The sequence below is a fragment of the Labrus bergylta genome, chromosome 11 (genome assembly GCF_963930695.1).
Source record: "Labrus bergylta chromosome 11, fLabBer1.1, whole genome shotgun sequence".
Taxonomy (NCBI): Eukaryota; Metazoa; Chordata; class Actinopteri; order Labriformes; family Labridae; genus Labrus; species Labrus bergylta.
In genome coordinates, this window is record NC_089205.1 from 8100939 (window position 1) to 8119731 (window position 18793).

Sequence of the window (18793 nt, forward strand, 5' to 3'; positions counted from 1 at the left end):
AGAAAGGATGGGGGTGAAAGTGTAGGTGGGGGTCCTTGTTAAATCTCGATAATCTCCGCAATGATCCTTTAAGCTCATAAAATGTTATTCACACGCATGTTTGCTTGGACAAAACCTGAGTGAACAGGTGCACAAACACATTAATACAGATACACATGACCACCAAACACCACAAACACCTAAACGGTGTCACTGTGTGGCAAACCAGGGGAAACAGTCCATCCAATCCAGCACAGGGGGGCAGGACCCCAAGCTCAGGCGAGTGGAGGTGAGCAGGGTTCTACCCAGTTCAGGTGCTGCAGCCTCTGGACACATGGCATTGGCACACCTGTAGCCCATCAAAGTTTATTTAACCACCAATCAAAAATGAAAATAAAGGGATCAAATCTGTGCTCTGTCCAAAATTGCACAATCCCTCATTTCCCGGATCGGATCCTCTGTGTTAATGGATAATCAGTCATCAAATAAAGCGGCTGACTGCAGGTCGATTTAGACACTCTTGCTGTGGTTTCTGTGGTTTGGTCGCTCAAAGACACAAAGGCCACAGAGCTCAGTCATGTATGTCAAGCCTGTACTGTGGATCTTACTCCTCGTCTCCGTCCAGGAGGGTGAGCCTAACATTTTTTGTGTTGCATTTACTGTCATTTCAAGTGTGGTTATTGGCATTGTTGGCGTCTGTGTACACATGTTTATAACGACCACTCTGACTGTTTGTGCTCCAGTGTTTCTGCAGGAATCTGAATATGATTATGGAACATATAAGGATCTACAGCCTCTCAACTGCTCGACAACAGAGAGCATTAAAGGTGGACATGTCACCTACTCACAGGTAAACAAACACCTGAACAGTGGAGCTGAAACTGATTGACATACACTTCAATTCACACAAAAAATTTATGATCTATTAATCATTGTTTAAAACGTAAAAAATATGTTCTGGTCATGGCTTGGATTTTCTGCTTTTCTTTCTTTAATCATCTTTAAATTGAATTTCTTTCTGAATTTTACTTTAATGACCGGACAAAATAACAATCTGAAGATGTCATGCTATACAACAAGAATTCCTCAATCATTATTTATTTTCATACCAATTTTAATTTACATCCTGCAGTGTCAGAGTGTTAGGTTGTAAGTTTTTACTCTAAGAGAAAGATTGCTACTTCTACTTTGTTTCTGCATAATTTAACTTCCCTAACAGTGTTGTTTTTCTTGTACTTAATGGTTTATTTATAGAGTTACACAATTTCAGTTAAAGTGGTTAAAAATAGTTGTGTGAGAAACTGAGAACAGAGGAGATAAACGGCTTAACAACAGCAGTACAGGGCGACAAAAAACCAAAGACTGTAAATACTAATGTTTGAAGCTGAGTGACGTCACACATCTGTTCCTGCAGGGGGCTCTGGAGGCTCATCGGCAGCAGCCGTCATGCTGGAAATCCTTCCTCAGCCTAACTTTCAGTCAACCTAACGACAAGCTGAGAGCTGGAGCTGAGGCGGGTTTTAAGCCTCCTGACAAACTGTTACACTGCGCCCACCTGTCAGTCATGTCAGCTACGCGCCTAACTATGGATAACACTTATCGTTCATAAAATCAAAATGGATGGGTTGTAAAATAATTAACTCCCCATACAGTGTGTGCCCAAGAGGACAATAACTAATCAAACAAATATTTTTGAACCAGGGTGTAATCATGTTAATTTATCCTGTTAAAACATGCGTTCTTGAATGGGGTGCGTATGTGACTTCTAGGGTTCTTGGAGCCAGCCTCAAGTGGACCCTCCACGAACTGCAGGATTTAGCACTTGCACTCAAACACTGCAACTCAAAGGTCTTAAAGGGTTTAACCAGCCAAGTTTCCAGGGACAGAATAAAGGGCAAAATAGAGGATGCATATTGTTTTAAAAAAAGGATCCGTCAGTATGATTCCTGGAAATAAAAAAGAAGAGAGACAATACTGAAATACTGACGGTTCAATCCCTTTCATGATAAAAAGGAACTATACCATCTGGAAAGTGACACAATCTCATGTCACTTAATTTAGCTCCAGAAGTGACCATGTGTTTCCTCTCCAGGGGGGAATGGAGGGAAGTGTGCTGTCCTATCACTGCGCCCTGGGACGATACCCTTCCCCGGTCAGCTACAGGACCTGCAGTGCAGATGGGGAGTGGTCCTCCATGAGATTACCAAGTGGCCGAGAGGTGTCTCGTGCTACATGCAAAGGTGATGTTTTTTGAGGGTGAATGAATTTAGGTCTCCTCTGGTTAGAGTCTGTACTTTGATTTTCATACTTCACTTATGTAAAATGTCCTCATCTGCTCGTCTGTCCACCGTTGTCAAAATCCCAGATGTGTTGTGTCCAGCTCAGCTCCAGTTGGATCATGGAGACTTATGGCCCTGGGACCAGTGGCTCCATGTAGGGGCCACGCAGAGCTTCTTCTGCCAGGAGGGGTTCATCTTGTCTGGTTCCGCCCAGAGGAACTGCACCTTGACAGGAGAGTGGACGGGAACTACTCCTGTCTGTGAGAACGATGGTGAGGACAGACAACTTTGTGTATGATTAAATTAAATACAAACATGGTTACATTTCTCTTAATGAGTGCAACAGAGAACTACTGAGAACATCAGCTTACGAGGGTCTCTTAGGTGTATTAGAGCGAATAATTGTAGAGCGAGCATGCTTGGACTAATCTCGCACTTAAATGAGGTTTACGTCGTAAAGCAGATTTGGATGAATACACTTATTTACTCCACTTAACTTTACCTTATAATCATCTTTTGCAACAACAAAAAATCTATTCCTGGCAAGTACAAATACCAGTATACTTTAGGCCACTGGTACCCAAACTCTCTCTGCCCGGCCTTTTTTTGCAACGCCCTAAAAAATGAACTATGAAAATCTTCTTTATGATTGAAACTTCCAGGAAGGAGTGTGTCTCTTTTCATTACCCACCGTTGTTAAGGTGAAGCAGAGGGCGAGACATGACTCGTCATATTTTTTTGTCTTTGTTTTAGAAGTTGTGACGTCCGCTGTAGATTCATAGTCAGCCTTATGTTTACCTGGAGGTCGTCTCACTAAATGTGACATGCTTAGCTGGCGTGCTCTGAACACCTGACGCAGAGCGATGGTTGAAAGTCCCAGAGCTGTTGTTCTCTTTATCGACATCAACGGGATACATCTTGTCCAATCAAATCACTTACTTGAATCTTATTGTTGTATGAAATCGTGTATTTTTTTTCGGATGTTGCCCCTCTGTCTTTAGATTCATCCGACGACTGTTATGACCCTGGGATCCCACCTGGGGCCCAGAGATATCCAGGCCGGTTTTACATGGGGCAGAAAGTGACTTACTGGTGTCAGGCCGGTATGGATCTCCTCGGCTCGGCTGAAAGGGTTTGCCTGGAGAACAGGGAGTGGAGTGGCTCAACTCCACGCTGCCAAGGTGCAGACTGACAGCCTTTTGCAATTGCAAAATTGTAATAACAGGCTTTTATAATAAAGCCCTTTTATAGAACCATAGAATAAGAAAATGAGAGACAGCATCAGTTGATGCCAGAGCAGCACACAGCGAACTGTTATATCATGACACATGTCAATTCATCAAGTCTTTGTTCTTACTGCAGCCCCAAACACCTTCGACTCCCTGAGTGTTGTGGCAGCAGTCATGGCGGGGTCGCTAGCAGGAAAGATGGATGTACTCTCACCAGACGCCAAACAGGAAAGTGAGTATAACTTGTATAGGTGTCTTAAAAGGAAGAATGTGTGACATTTAACACATAAATATAGAATACAGTAAATCAAGTATATCCTGTGTAAATGTCTCTCTGAGTCATGACTGTCTACAATGAGTGAGAAGCTTGAGTCCTGCCGGCTGTGTTGTTGTCAGAGCCATGTTTATATGGACGGGACGGCCGGCTCCTCCCCTTGTGTATCAAAGCTGTTTTAGTCAAGGACTGGAGAGAAGAAGAACATACTCACTGATTATTTGAATGCTATGTCAATATTTTTAGATCACGGCCAATTGCAGCTCAAGCGAAGGACAATTTTGTCTGCCGCTTGTGCTTGACTCCTTTGTGCCAACGTGAGTGGAGAGGGGTTGGAGGTGTGTCGCTGGAGGAGAGCGGAGGCTTCAGAATAGTGGAAGTGCAGCCAAACAGCAGTTTGTTTTGTTTTCACGCTGGTGCTGAAGGACGACATCTACTGGGACAAAAAGTCACACATTCTTCCTTTAAATATCTCAGCAATATTTCAGCCCATTAAGTGAAGTACTTTCTGTGTGTGTTAGGTGAAAGCAGCTCTTTTGGTCGTACCTTCCGTGTGGCTGAAGGCAGTCGCGTGAATGTCTTCATTTTACTGGACACGTCGGGAGGCATTACAAAGGAGGACTTTGAAAAATCCAGGGAGGCCACCATTGCTCTGATAAGAACGGTCTGTAGCAATAAAAAGATTACCTGTTTCCCTGTCATCCTGTCTTGGTGGCTGCAACTCCTACATGTCTTTTTTTTAGTTTGAGAGCTACGAGGTGCAGTTGAAGTTTCATGTGGTGTCATTTGCCAGCGTGGCTATAGACATTGTCAACATCACAGACTCAGATATAAGTAGCAGCGTTGGCGACGTCATATGGAATCTGATGGAGTTCGACTACCATAGTAGGACTGTGTTTATTACTGCTTCATTCATTTACAGTATTTATGAGAAAATTACAATAAGTAAAGTATGCTATGAACTTTTACATAATGTTTTATATGCAGGCCACGGCAGTAAGACAGGCACCAACCTGCATGCTGCCCTGAAGCGTGTCAGTGAGATGATCGCCTTCTTAAAGCAAAACAGCGCCACAAACCATTTTAATGAGACTCAGAACATCATCGTCATAGAAACAGATGGCAAAAACAACCAATGTCTCTCATATATGTTGAGATCCTCCAGCGCATAAAACGAAAGTTACGAATGTAACTACGGTTCTATGAATCCCGAATGACCGTGAGAGGCGGTGCTTAAAGCACCTAATATTGCCTTCGCGCATGCGCAGTTCGAGTATGTATACCCCCGAGAGAGGTTATATCTTCCGGTGTCATCCGGGGTTCTATTCCTACAGAATCTTCTCACGGGATCACGAGGATTCTGAGTGACAGAGCGCTCTGGCGGTCATTCGGGATTCATAGATATCTACCTCATTGAGCACAATTGGAGGACTCCAGCAGGAGGGTCACCCCCAGTGGATGGGGAGTGGCAACATTCACCCTGTAGAACCGGGAGAATGTGTTCGGCGATGCCCATGAGGCAGCGGCACATATGGCCTCCAGGGGTACGCCCCTCAGGGCAGCCCACGATGTGGAAATACTCCTAGTAGAGTGGCATTTCACGCAAGATGGCAGGGGACGGTTACTCGTCCCATATGCATGCCCAATAACATCCACGATCCAGTGGGAGAGGTGCTGTCTCGAGAGAGCGCATCATTTATTAGGGCCTCCATAACAGAGAAAGAGCTGTTCTGACCGCTGAATGCCAGCAGTAGCTGCAACATAGGTTCTCAGGGACCGTACTGGGCACAACAGTTCTGGCTTGCCCCCGCCATCTCCCGGTGAGGGGTTAAACTGTGCCAGTCGTAAAGGCTGGTTGAGGTGCGAACGTGCCAGCACTTTCAGCAGAAATGCTGTGTTCGGCCAAAAAGTGACGCCTGAACCGTCCGGATTCCACCTCAGACATGAGGCGCTTATTGACAGGGCGTGTAACTCACTGACGCACTTAGCTGAAATAATGGCCAGTAGGAATGCGGTCTTACATGACACCCACTTCAGCTCTGCCTGTGCCAAGGGCTCAAAGGGAGGCTGGCATAGGGCGTCCAGCACTAGGGGTAGATCCCATGTTGGAGTTCTTGGAACTCTTGGGGGATGCAACCTCCGAGCCCCCCTAAGAAAGAGGGACACTAGATTGTGACTCCCTACTGTGCCATTGTCGATTCTAGCATGTCGACATGATATTGCCGCCACATACACTCTCAGGGTAGAAGGAGACCGGCCATCTTCCAAGAGGGACTGCAGGAACTCCAGGACAGTACAGTGCAAAGGACTGGGTCTTCCCTCCGGCCAACACACCAATTAGAGAAAAGCTTCTGGTGCTCTGGCTTTCATTATGGTCTGCCTGACAGGGTCCACGCAGCTACTCAGCTGGCCCTCCAGCGGCCAAACCCACAGTTTGAGGCGCTGAGGATTGGGATGCCAGATCCGACCCCCCAGTTGAGAAAGTAGGTCTGTCCGAGGCACCACGGTGTGCCGCGACAGAGGCTGTGAAGCAGAGAGAACCATGTCCTTGCTGGCCAGAAGGGGGCCACCAGTAGCATCCTGTGACCCTCTTGAAGCACTCTCTGAAGTGTTGGCCAAATCAGAGGAAGCGGCGGAAAGGCACACAGAAGACCCTCTGGCCAAGGATGAGCAAGTGCATCCTGGCCCAGAGGGCTTTTTGCCTCTGTCAGGGAGAACCAGAGTGGGAAGTGGGTCGACATCTCTGAGGCAAAGAGATCCACCTCTGCTCAGCCGAAGAGGCCCCAGATTGTGTGCACCACATCTGGGTGGAGGCTTGTGACGAGAGAGGAAATTGGCAAGCTGATTCCGACTCCCCGGTAAATACATTGCCCGCAGGCTGGCCAGACGGAGGGCTGTCCAAGTCAGGAGGTCCTGGGATACCTGCAGCAGCTGTGCAGACCTGGTGCCGCCCTGATGGTTGATATGGAAGACAGTCAAGGTGTTGTCCGACCGTATGAGCACATGCCTTCCCCTCAGATACGGCAGGAAGTGCTGGAGAGCGAGATGCACCGCTCGCAGCTCCAGTACATTGATGTGTTCGGTGTGGGTTCGCCCCGACCACTGTCCCTGAGCTGTCCTGTTCTGCCACACTGCACCCCATCCTGAGGGGCAGGCATCTGTGGTGACAACCTCTCTTCGGGATGGGCCTGAGCCCATAGGGACACCCCTGGACATGTAAGACCTGTCCCTCCACGGCACCAGGGCAAGGATGCACTGCTGTGACACTTGGAGCTTCCAGTGTCTGTGCCATTTTGCATCCAAATGTAAGCTGTTCAGCCATCTCTGCAGAGGGCGCAGCGATAGCAAACCCAACAGAACACCGGCAGAGACCGATGTGAACTTGCCCAAGAGACGCAGGAAGGTGACATAGGGCAGTAACCTGCCCCTTTGAAATAGGGGAAGGAGGCGCAGAATGTCGTCCACACGGTGAGGGGACGGACATGCCCTCATGGTTGTTGTGTCCAAGGCCACACCAATGAAGGTTGTGGTCTGGGAGGGGTTTAGACAACTTTTCTCCCGGTTTACCTTGAGACCCAGCTGGGCAACATGGGAGAGAAGGCAAGCTGTGTCCCAGACCACCTGAGCCTGGGATGGGGCACAGATCAGCCAGTCGTCCAGATACGGCAGAATCTTCATGCCCTGAGACTGCAGAGGTGCAAGGGCTGCCGTCATGCACCTGGTGAACACTCTCGGAGAGAGGGAGAGCCCAAATGGAAGTACCCTGAACTGGCGGCCTTGATACGCAAAACGCAGAAACTGCCTGTGTTGTGGTGCAATGGGGACATGAAAGTAGGCGTCCTTCAAGTCTATGGACGTAAACCATTCCCTCTGGGCGACAGTTCGCAAAACATCTGCAGTGGTTTTCATATGGAATGGTAATACTTTCATATACCTGTTGAGTCCCCTCAAGTCCAAAGCTGGACGGAATCCATCGGTCTTTATTGTGACGAGGAAGTATGTTGAATAGAAGCCTCTGTGGTGTGACAGAGGCTCTACGGGTCCTTGGCCAGGAGGGTGGATAACTCCTGGTCCAGCACTAGGGCTTTTGCCGGGTGGCTGATGATTGTGTGTTTGACCCGGCCGGAGGAAGGGGGCCTCCGTCGGAACTGTAGCTTGTACCCGAGGGGTTAAAGTGGTAACCACTCAGGGGTCTGAAGCATGTGCAGCCCAATATCCGAGCTGCTGGTGGGAAAAGTACCCGACAGCCAGCCCCGTAAACTCAGTCTCGGTTCCCCCAGCCTCTAGAGGCCCTGGGGGGGCGGCGGATAGGATCTGGGGCTCGTGGTGGCCTGTTGGACGAGTGGGCAGCGCCACGAAAGTCCCTGGCACAAAAGTCCCTGGCACGAAAGTCCCTGGCCGGCCTCTGTGCGGGATGCGGAGGCCCATGCCAGCCAGTGGAGGGAGTCCGTGGTGGTGGGTTTGCTCGAGGGGCAGTTGAGGGGCCCCTAGGCCTGCTGGGGGAGGCATGCTTCTGCTCAGACTCGAAAGCTGCTGCCTAGTCTGCGGAGCTTGAACGGTTCGCTCCAGCGCCTCCAGCGCAGCTGACCCAAACAGCTCCCATGGTGCCACCGGAACGCTCCTGAGGGTCCGCCTACATGCCTCCTTCAGGGGTGACTGTGCAAGCCATACCTGGATATCATCCTTCCAAGTTCCCTTGACATTAGGGCAAAAGCCTGCAATGATGCATCACTGAGGCTGATGGAGGAAGCCTCGACCCCGCCCTTCTGCAAGGAAGCAGAGAGCAGTAGGCTCTACAGCCGGCATCCGATCAAGGCCAACTCTTGCCGCCTCATGCATGGCAGCCAGGGCTCAACCGTCAGCTGAGAGACGGGAGTGAGCCCCAGTATCTCTCCCTCAGGTATTCCTCTGAGGTGGGAACAGCAAACGCAGTGGAGGCCCGCCTGCGCCTGAAGAAAGCGCTTTCAGGCTGTTGAGGTATTTCCAGCTGCAGGCGATCCAGGGCCATACGCATGGTGGCCTGCATGGAGCTGTCCCCACCCTCACTGAATGAGCTCTGAGTTGAGGAATGGGAACCTGGCTCAGAGGTTAGGGACGCACTGTTCCCCTCATCGTCACGGAAATGTGAGGCTGAAGCTGCCAGGGAGAGGACATCATCCTCCGGGACCAGCACAGGCATGGGTGGGAATGGTCACCTCTGCATGCTCCGAGTTTGAGGTCTCAGACTGACGAGCTTGGAAGAGGGACCTCATCTCCGCCAGTTCAGCTGACAGTCGATCCACTTTCCGTCTTCACTTTCTTCTTGAAGGGGGCAGCTACAGCAGCGGGAGCAGCCCATCGTCTTGAACGCCTAGGTTGGGCTGGAGGCAACTGGACTGATGCAGGGAGGTCACCCTCGCCTACTGAGGGCCCAACCTGCGCCAAGCTCTCAGTGCATGTAGCTGCAATTCATGCATGGGCTTTCCGAAAGACCCTCCCTCAGGTGGTCAGGACCAAGGCACATCGGGCATAGGTCATGGCCATCATCAGCCTGAAGAGAAACTCCGCAGGCAGCACAATAATGACACTCGTCCATTGTGGACGACACTACCGTAAGCTGAGGGAAGAGGGCATAAACGCCGCCTGCACAGCAGAGGTGGGAGTGACTAGCTGTCACTACAGTGATTTGCTACTTTTCGGAATTGCGACCGTGAACTAGGCCAACACAACCGTAAGCTGAGGGAAGGGGGCGCGGACGCCGCCTACAACAGCAAAGGTTTGAGTGACTGCTCCGTTTAACTTTAAATTGCAGTCAGCCCAAGCACAGATGTTACAGGCAATTTAGCATCAAACCATAAACTGGGAGATAGGGCGCAAACGATGCCTTCCCCAGCAGAGGCTTGATAGTAACTAATGGTAGCCTATTAATGGTAGCTGCCGCTAAGGAAACAATTTCGGTACCATAAACCGGGAGAAGAGGGCCCGTACGCCGTCTACACTGGCAGAGGTTGCAATAATTAGACACAACAAAAGTAATGTACCCGTTCACTCAGCGCTTTAGAAACCACAAGGTAATAATACAGAGTTACAGAATAAACAAAGTAGGCTACCCACCGGTACCGGGAGCGGGAAGCGCAACGCTGTCTTCACCGTCAATGATTGTAAATACAAACTTAAACTTTGGCTAATTAACTTTGGCGAAACACAGCCACTAATTTGCCAGGAAATTTCAAGAAAACGAAACACGTACCTTACGTCAGTAGAGGGGAGTGAGAGGCTACCCTACCGGTGACAGGTACAAACAAAACAAACCATTCCCTAAAGAGGGTTAGACGGCCGTCGCAGCCCTTGGAGGGTGAAACCTTCGCTGCTCTGACTTATTTTGAAGGGTGTAGGTGTCTGACATTTTTTTCTCTGCAGGTTTCACCAACACAGGCTCCAAACCTCAGCTTGAGCTGGCCCGGCTCAGGAGCCTGCTGGGTTACCACAACATAGCCCCGGATCACACACAAGAGACCATGCTGGGTATGATGATAAAAAGGTTTTCTCGTGTTGCAGTGTTTAGAGCTGTTTCCTCACATCGAGGAGGTTCCTGGTTAGAATCCTCAAAGACATGCTCGTTAGGTTAACTGGTGACACTACATTGTCCTTTGGTGTGAGTGTGTCTGGTTGTCTGTCTGTATATGTCAGCTCTGTGATTGACTGGTGAACAGTTCAGGGTGTAACCCCTCCTCTCACCCAATGGCAGCTGGGATCAGCTCCAGCCCCCCACAACTCCTAACAGGACAAGCTATTTAGATAATGAATGGATGGATAATTGAATAATAAGTCATTTCAACAATCTCACAGTAAAGAAACATTATATCAGGCATGCAATGGTTTTTTACTTGTTACACATAAGTGGTGTATGTGTGTGTAAAGTAAATGTCCATTTGTGTGTGTATTTTCAGATGTCTATGTGTTTGGTATCGGAGACCAAGTGAAAAGAGATCAGTTGAACTCTTTGGCTTCAAAAAAACGTGGTGAGGAGCACGTCTTTGTTCTGAAGGACTATGAAACACTGGGAGCAGTGTTCAACAGCATCATTAGTAAGTGAAAATAAAATAAAATCCCTCTCTCAATTCCATGGCAAAAGAGCTTGTGTTTCCACAATTCAATGTTTTATAGCTGTTTTCATACTAGCACTACTGACAAATTATTAGAAAATGTTCCTGATCTGGTTGTTCACACATGCACCTCACAGACACACATAGCACCATTTTGAAACATTTGAGATTTGTAATTAAATCTTAATGCCAATATATCCGTTACAAGTGGCCATGTTTCATTATGCAGGTGACAAGAGTGTGACGATGTGTGGGGTAGCTCAGGAACACATCTCCAAGAAGCAGAAGGAGGATGTCAAAGGGATCTTCACCAAACCCTGGCATGTCTCTGTGAAATCGGTGGGAGCTAGTTTTACGTACTACAACATGAAAGTCACAGCAGAACTTTTTTTTTTTTTTGCATTCTACATTTTCACACTTTAACACTTTTTTTCTTCCTTCTAGTCGACGCCATGTGTTGGATCCATTGTGAGCAGAAACTGGGTGCTGACTGCAGCTCACTGTTTTGCCAGAGCGAGTACAGACAGTATCCATCAGCAGGTGTTCATACAGCATAGTCAGGGTCAGTGCCGGAAACTATTTGAGATTAGCGGAAACATTACACATCATGCCACGTTATTTGCAGATGTGCCGATTTCTTTCAACAGGGCCAATATTGGCCAATACAGAAATCATGTCTAAAAATGTTTATTAGACATGTATCTTGATTTGAACCATGTCCTATCTGTTAACATGATCTGTACTGCAGCCAGTCAGTAGGAAAAGCTCCACATATGTTGGGTTCACTTTACCTTTTACGTCATCCATCTGTGCTTTAAATCCTTGTTGTTTTGAAATCATAATAAGCAGCTTCTCTGGTTTCCAGGTGAGGGTGCGGTGGTTCCTAAGAAGGTGATCATGCACCCCAAGTACAAAAGAGCACTGAGACACAGAAATGTATCCGAGTTCTACGACTACGATGTAGCTCTGGTGCAGGTGAACATGAGTATCCCTCTCTCCTGGAAGGCCAGGTAAGACCTGAGAATAAATGTTCACCTATTTATTTTTCGAAAAAAGGTGTTGTTTTCTCTTGTGTGTGTGTTGGCATCGTCTTTTATTCCCCCCATATAGTGTTGAATGTTTGTATTGTGTATGTCATTCAACAGACCTATCTGCTTGCCATGCACCGTGCCAGCCAGCCGAGCCATGAAGAGAGTCAACTCTACATGTCAGCAGCACAGTATGTGACCTTTCATGACCTAAGCATTCATGATAAGAGTACACCAGATTCTTTCAATCTGTTTATCCTGTTCAAACAGTGGTAATATTTAGGGAAGACCCAAAAAAAACACCTCAGAGACTCATTGACGTCCCCCATTGGTTACTGACAGAAACGTGTAAAGCCTATCGATGGCAGTCGCCATATCGGAAATGCTGTCTAAACCTTGGTCTTAGTGTTACTCTGACACCTAGTGTTTAAAATGGGTACTGCAGTCCAAATTCAAAACATTGTAGAGAGCTGTCTCCCCCCACCCCCTCCTCTCTAGAGTCGATGCTCATGCAGGTTGCCATGTGGTGGACACTGAAGCTTCAGTGTTTATCCAGCTCTGCATCAGTCTGTAAACCTTTCTGTGTTCTAACCTCTCTCCATTTTTCAAAAGCATCTCCAATATTGATCCTAAAAGAGCAATGTGATCAGATTTAACTAGTTTGAATTAACACTGATGAATGTGTGCCTACAGGGGAGGAACTACTTCCTGACAAGGAGACTGCTGCCTTTTTCATTCATAAGAACTCCCTACGCAAAGGAACTTACATTCAAACAGGAAGTCAGGTGAGCTGCTTCTTCTTCTGATAGAATTCCAGCAGGCTTTACACTGGTCAGTGTAGCTGGTCAGTATTTCCCTCCCCTCTAACCCCAAGTTGCCAGGTATCTGTAGAAATTCAACATAACACCCAATTTTCTCATTCCTGCATTAAATTTGTGAGGTGAGATTAAAGCTGGAGATGGTAAATAACAAAGAGTAATGAAAGAGTGTTTAAGTTATGTTTTGTGTGTGCAGAGGCCTGGCTGTGTAGAGAAGGCGAAACAGACCCTCAAAGAGCCGACCAATGTGACACTGGAGGAGTACGTACCTGACAGATTCCTCTGTTCTGGGGGCTCCTCGGGATACCACTACACTATAAGCTGTAAAGGTCGGGATTCTAACCCTGCTGAGTTATTATAACCACCACAGTGTGACCTACAGTGCATGTAGTTTACATTATTCTGTGTGTTGCTGTACAGGTGACTCTGGAGGATCACTGTTTCTGGAAAAAAGGAAGCGCTACTTTCAGGTGGGCTACTTTTCCACACACACAAGAAAACAACAACCTCGTACACTATTTTCATCACACACATTTCTGCAGCAAGGCTTTAAACAGAAAATGTAACATATTCCTCCCTTTTTAATGACCTTACACTAGCTGCCTATTTCCTCACTGTTCCTACCTGAAACAATATGTAACTCTGACACCTAGTGTTTAAAATGGGTACCGCAGTCAAAATACATTCAAAACATTGTAGAGAGCTGTCTCCCTCCGCCCCCTCCTCTCTAGACTCGCTGCTCACGCAGGTTGCCATGTGGTGGACACTGAAGCTTCAGTGTTTATCCAGTTCTGCATCAGTCTGTAAACCTTTCTGTGTTCTAACCTCTCTCCATTTATCTTAAAGCATCTCCAATATTGATCCTAGTTTGAGCACGTTTCTGCTCGTGGAGCTTATTAGAAACATGCAGAGGCTTTTTAGGTTGGGTACAATCACTTCTATCTGAACCAGTTCTCTTGCCCACTTCCATCACTGCAACACCTGTTGGTTTGACTTGATAACTGGTCTCATATCTGGAAAACCGAGGGGCGTCCAAAACGGCAGTGTGGGGGTGCCTTAAAACCGCCTACCTTCTCTGGTCCAAACAAATCCAGAGCATTCAGGACCAGAATCTAGAGTTAGAAGGAGGACATACTGGCTGCTGCATTGTTGTCAGAGAAGCAAGCACATAAACATAGCATGTTTCCTTAATGTCTGATCATATAGTAAAGTACCTTTATCATTTCACTCACTACACATCTCACTGATTGGTCCTATAAAGTCTAAAGGAGACAGAGCGTTTTATGCTTTGTAAAGCACTTTGAGACATTGGTTTATTCAGTGCTCTAGTAATAAACTTTATTATCTTTCCTGCTTTTGCCACCAGGTGGGAGTCGTGAGCTGAGGCACCACAGATGTCTGCAACAACCTCAACCCAGCACTGAGGCATTACAGGAGTGACAAGCCGCCCCCTGATGCTCGAGACTTTCACATCGACCTCTTCAAGATAATGCCCTGGCTGAAAAGGCATCTCAAAGACGAGATCCAGTTCCTGCCTGATATTGAGTGAACATCAAAGTCCGAGCTTTTCAAAGCTTTATTGACAAATGGTATACTGTGATTTGTATAGACGTGGTGCATTTATCTCATGCAGTGTAAAGCATAAAAAAAAGAAACTCTGCTTGTTGTCACATCGTTTTATTTCTCATCTCAGCGCAAAGACAATCTTGGTGTATTTTTAGTCAACTGTCAGCTGCTTTACAGGATGGATTTGTCAATGAGAGAATCCAATCAGCCCCCTGAAAACTGCCGGAACAGGGTTTCTGATTGGGTGTCTTTGAATTTTTGGATGAAGTGGATCTGGAGGATTTCTGAAAATCCCTCAGAGAGCGCAGGGGCCACAAAATGTTTCCTGTCCAGAGAGAGGGAGTGAGATTAGAGCAGATAGTTAGATATCACGTCGCATCGAGCAGCATCGGACAGTCACATACCCAAGCCGTCAAATATTAACATCTCTTCTCTAAGCTAACCCTTCAACCAGAAGTTCAGGGACTCGATACCCAGCTCCTGCAGCTACATGTATGATGTGGCCTTTGGCAAGGCACTTAACCACCTCTCAAACATCATAACGTGGTGTTTTGTATTGACGAGTCATTGACTCAATTCTCAACACTCAAAGCTCACTGTTAAGTAGTAAAAGTAACAGTAAAAACACATTCTGAGTAAAGATAAAGAAAATGTGACTTCATATGAACCAAACGTTTAAACAGCTGTTCGGGAAAGGTCCTAAAGGGTTAAATTTGCAAGATGAATATTGAACAATATACTGATAGTCGTCTTAATAACTGTGTTCAAAGTTTACTACTCAACATCTTTATTTAACATCTTCATCCGTCTCGTTATCCTCACCCACCTTGTAAATATCTGAAGAGTCTGAGTACACTGCAACTTGGCTGAGGTCAGACATTTTTAGTCCGCTGCCACTCGTTCTTTTTAGAGAGTCTGATGTCGTGATGAATTATCCCGTGGTGGCGACATTGTGAAGAGAACTGAAGCTTCATACAGGGCTGTTAAAACGAGAGTTACGTATGTAACTACGGTTCTATGAATTCTGGATGACCGCCAGAGGCAGTTCTTAACACTGGATTCTATCTGTCTCGTGCACGCGCAGTTCGAGTATTTAATATCAACAAAGTCATGTGACCTGGGATGACGCCTGACGTTGCTTAAATAGCCCGCGTCATCACATGAGATGCCCCCTTCAGAATCTTCTCGCTAAGATTACGAGTGACGGAGATCTCTGGCGGTCATCCAGAATTCATAGAACCGTAGTTACATACGTAACTCTCTTTCTATTTCATTCTTCCTGACCGCCAGAGGCAGTTCTTAACACTGGATGACTAATACCAGCATGGTCACAAGGAATCCCAACTCACCGTGAACGGTCTTAAGGTTCCTGAAAAACAGCTGCTGCCAGTGCCCTGGGAGCAGCGACATTCACCCTGTAAAAACTGGCAAAGGTACATGGTGTGGCCCAAGTGGCTGCAGCACATATCTCACTTAGAGGGACCCCCTGTAGTGCTGCCCAGGAAGTGGAGACACTCCTGGTGGAATGGCCCTTGATATTAAGAGGCATTGGCAGACCTCTTGACCTGTAGGCCTTTTCAATAGCCATAACTATCCACCTGGAAAGCCTCTGCTTGGACAGGGCCTGTCCTTTCTTGTGGCCGCTATAGCAGATAAACAGGCAATCAGAGTGGTGAAAACTTGAGGTTGCCTGGAGTAGTGTCTCAAAGCCCTAACTGGGCAGAGCAGCTCTGCTGAATTGGCTTCCACATCCTGCAAGGATGAGGGGTGATAAGCTCCCATCTCAATGACCTGATTAAAGTGGCTTGCCCCCAACCTCTTGGGGAAGAATGATGGGTTAAGCCAAAGTGCCACTCCTGTGCCATCCGAGTTTCAGCGCATGCATGCCTCACTCACCGACAAGGCTTGAAGCTCACTCACACGTTTTGCCGAAGCCATCGCCAGAAGAAAAGCAGCCTTTGCTGATAGCCACTCAATCCCTGCCTGCCCCAGAGGTGCTCAAAGGCGGGGAGTTAAAGGCCTTCAAGCACCCAAAGGCAGGTCCCATGAGGGAACCTTAACAGCCAGCGGAGGGTTTCGCCGTGAGCACCTCTAAGAACTGGGTCACCAGAGTGTGAGACCCCAAGGTGTGGTTATCAACTTTATGCCTGGCCGAAATTGCAGCCACATATACCTTTAAGGTGGAAACAGAGAGCTCCTTCTCTAGCAAAGACTGCAGAAACCGCAGTACTACTGGCACAGAGGTACTCTCAGGAGTCTCTTTGTGGGCTCAACACCATTCTGAAAAAACTTGTGGAGGGTGCCCTTGAGTCATTTATGGTCTGGATAACCGCTTGGTCACAGGCAGCTAGGAGTGGTTCAGGCCCCTCACGGGCCATACCCACAATTGCAGGCTTTCCGGAGTCGGATGCCAGATGCTGCCCCCCAGCTGTGAGAGCAGGCCCTGCCGTGTCGGCAGGCACCATGGAACTCCGTTCAGAAGACTGTACATGCGTGGAAACCAGGGCCTCCCTGGCCAGTTCGGGGCAACCAACAAAAGTCTGTGGTTGACCTGCTGTAGTCTGTGTAGCATTGCTGCTATGATAGGAAACGGTGGGAAGGCATAAAGAAGACGATCTGGCCATGGGTGTGCCAGAGCATCCTGTCCTCGAGGACTTGTCGTCTCCATCAAGGAGAACCAAAGAGGGCAGTGGGCCGAGGAACCCGAAGCAAACAGGTCCACCTCTGCCTTGCCATATATTCGCCATATCTCCTCTATCCCCTCTGGGAGGAGCCTCCACTCCCCCGAAGGAGGTTTCTGGCGAGATAGAAAGTCTGCCACCAGGTTCTGTGGCCCCGGTAGGAACATGGCCCTGAGGCTGGCAAGGCGAGGGAAAGCCCATACCAGGAGACGGTGCGCCACCCGCAGCAGTCAGGTTGACCTCGTGCCCCCTTGATGATTTATATGGTAGACTGCAGACATGTTGTCGTAACGCACAAGAACATGTCTGCCCTTTAAGTACGGCAAGAACTCGATGAGTGCCAAATGCATTGCCCGGAGCTTGAGCACATTTATGTTTTGCTTAGCCTCCTGCGCTGTCCACAGCCCTCTCACCGCTCTGCACTTCCACACTGCCCCCCAACCTGAAGTTGAGGCATCGGTCATTACAACTTTGCGACGTGAGGGTACTATACCCAACAAGACGCCTCTGGACAGAAACTCCCTGTTTCTCCATGGCCACAGAGCAAGAAGACATTGGCTGGACACCATGACTCTTTTGGACCTGTGCACCCTTGGATCTAAATGGAGGCCATTTGTCCAAACCTGGAGAGGCCGTAGATACAAAAGGCCCAGTGGCAACACTGATGTTACAGACGTTAGCATACCCAACAGCCTGAGGAAAAGGCTGTACTGTAACCTCCTGTCCCTCTGGAAACGGAGGAGAAGCTGGAGTATGGCCTCCACTCTGCGTTGTGTCGGGGATTCAGCATATGCCCTGAATCCAGGGTCAATCCAATAAACACCGCCCTTTGGCTGGGTATGAGACAGCTCTTGGCGTAATTGACTGTGAGGCCCAGCTATGACACATGGTGAAGAAGGGCTGACGTGTCCTGATCTGACTGTCTCCGGGTCGAGGCACAGATCAGCCAGTCGTCCAGGTATGGGTGGACATGCATACCCCTGGCCTGCAATGGGGCCAATGCTGCCCGCATGCACCGTGTAAAGACCCGCGAGGCCAGGGACAGCCTGAAGGGGAGCACTTTGAGCTGATAAACCCTGCCTTCGAGCGCAAAGCGCAGGAATTTTCTGTGATGGAGTGCGATTGGCACATGAAAGTATGAGTCCTTTAAATCGATGGATGTGAACCAACTCTGCCGTGTCACGGCATGTAGCGCATCTGCTGTTCTCAGCATGTGGAAGGGCAACACCTTCAGAAATGTGTTCAGCCCTCTGAGATCTAGGATAGGGCAAAACCCACCTTCTTTTTCGGGGATCAGAAAATACACTGAGTAGAACCCACCTTGCTGTGTCTAATGATTTACGCCTTCTATGGCGTCCTTCTCCAGGAGGTTGGCTATCTTCTGGCTGACGTCTTGTGGGATCGCTGACTGTGGTATGTCGGACCCCACTGAAAACTGGGGGCCGGCGTCAGAACTGAAGATTGTACCCTTGGGAAAGCATGGCCACCACCCAAGGGTCTGACGTACAGCTTCTCCAGTAGCTGAGGTGCTGCTCGGAGAATCGTCCGACGGCCGGCCCTGGGGCATCAGGGCCTGCCCCCCTGGCCCTTAGGGTCCCTTGTGGGGCGAAACCCAGACCCTCGACCTCTCTGGGTCTGCGGTGCAGACCGTGGGGGAGCCCGTCAGTGATAATCAGGCCGCTCAAAGGCTTGTGAGGTTCTTGGGCAGCCACCAGGCCGGGCCAGCAGTCGAGGATGACCAGTGCCATAACCCCCCTGAGGCCGTCGTCTCAGAGCGGGCGCAGGGCCCTGAAGGCTAGCAAACTGTAACCGAGTTTGGTTCGCCTGGACTCCACGCTCTAAGGCTTGCTGTGC

General features: G+C 48.4%; 1 pseudogene; it reads left to right on the forward strand.

The window, feature by feature from the left end:
* The first annotated feature begins 28 nt into the window (after positions 1-28).
* LOC109991946 (complement C2-like) lies at positions 29-14351 on the forward strand (annotated as a pseudogene).
* The last annotated feature ends 4442 nt before the right edge of the window (positions 14352-18793 follow it).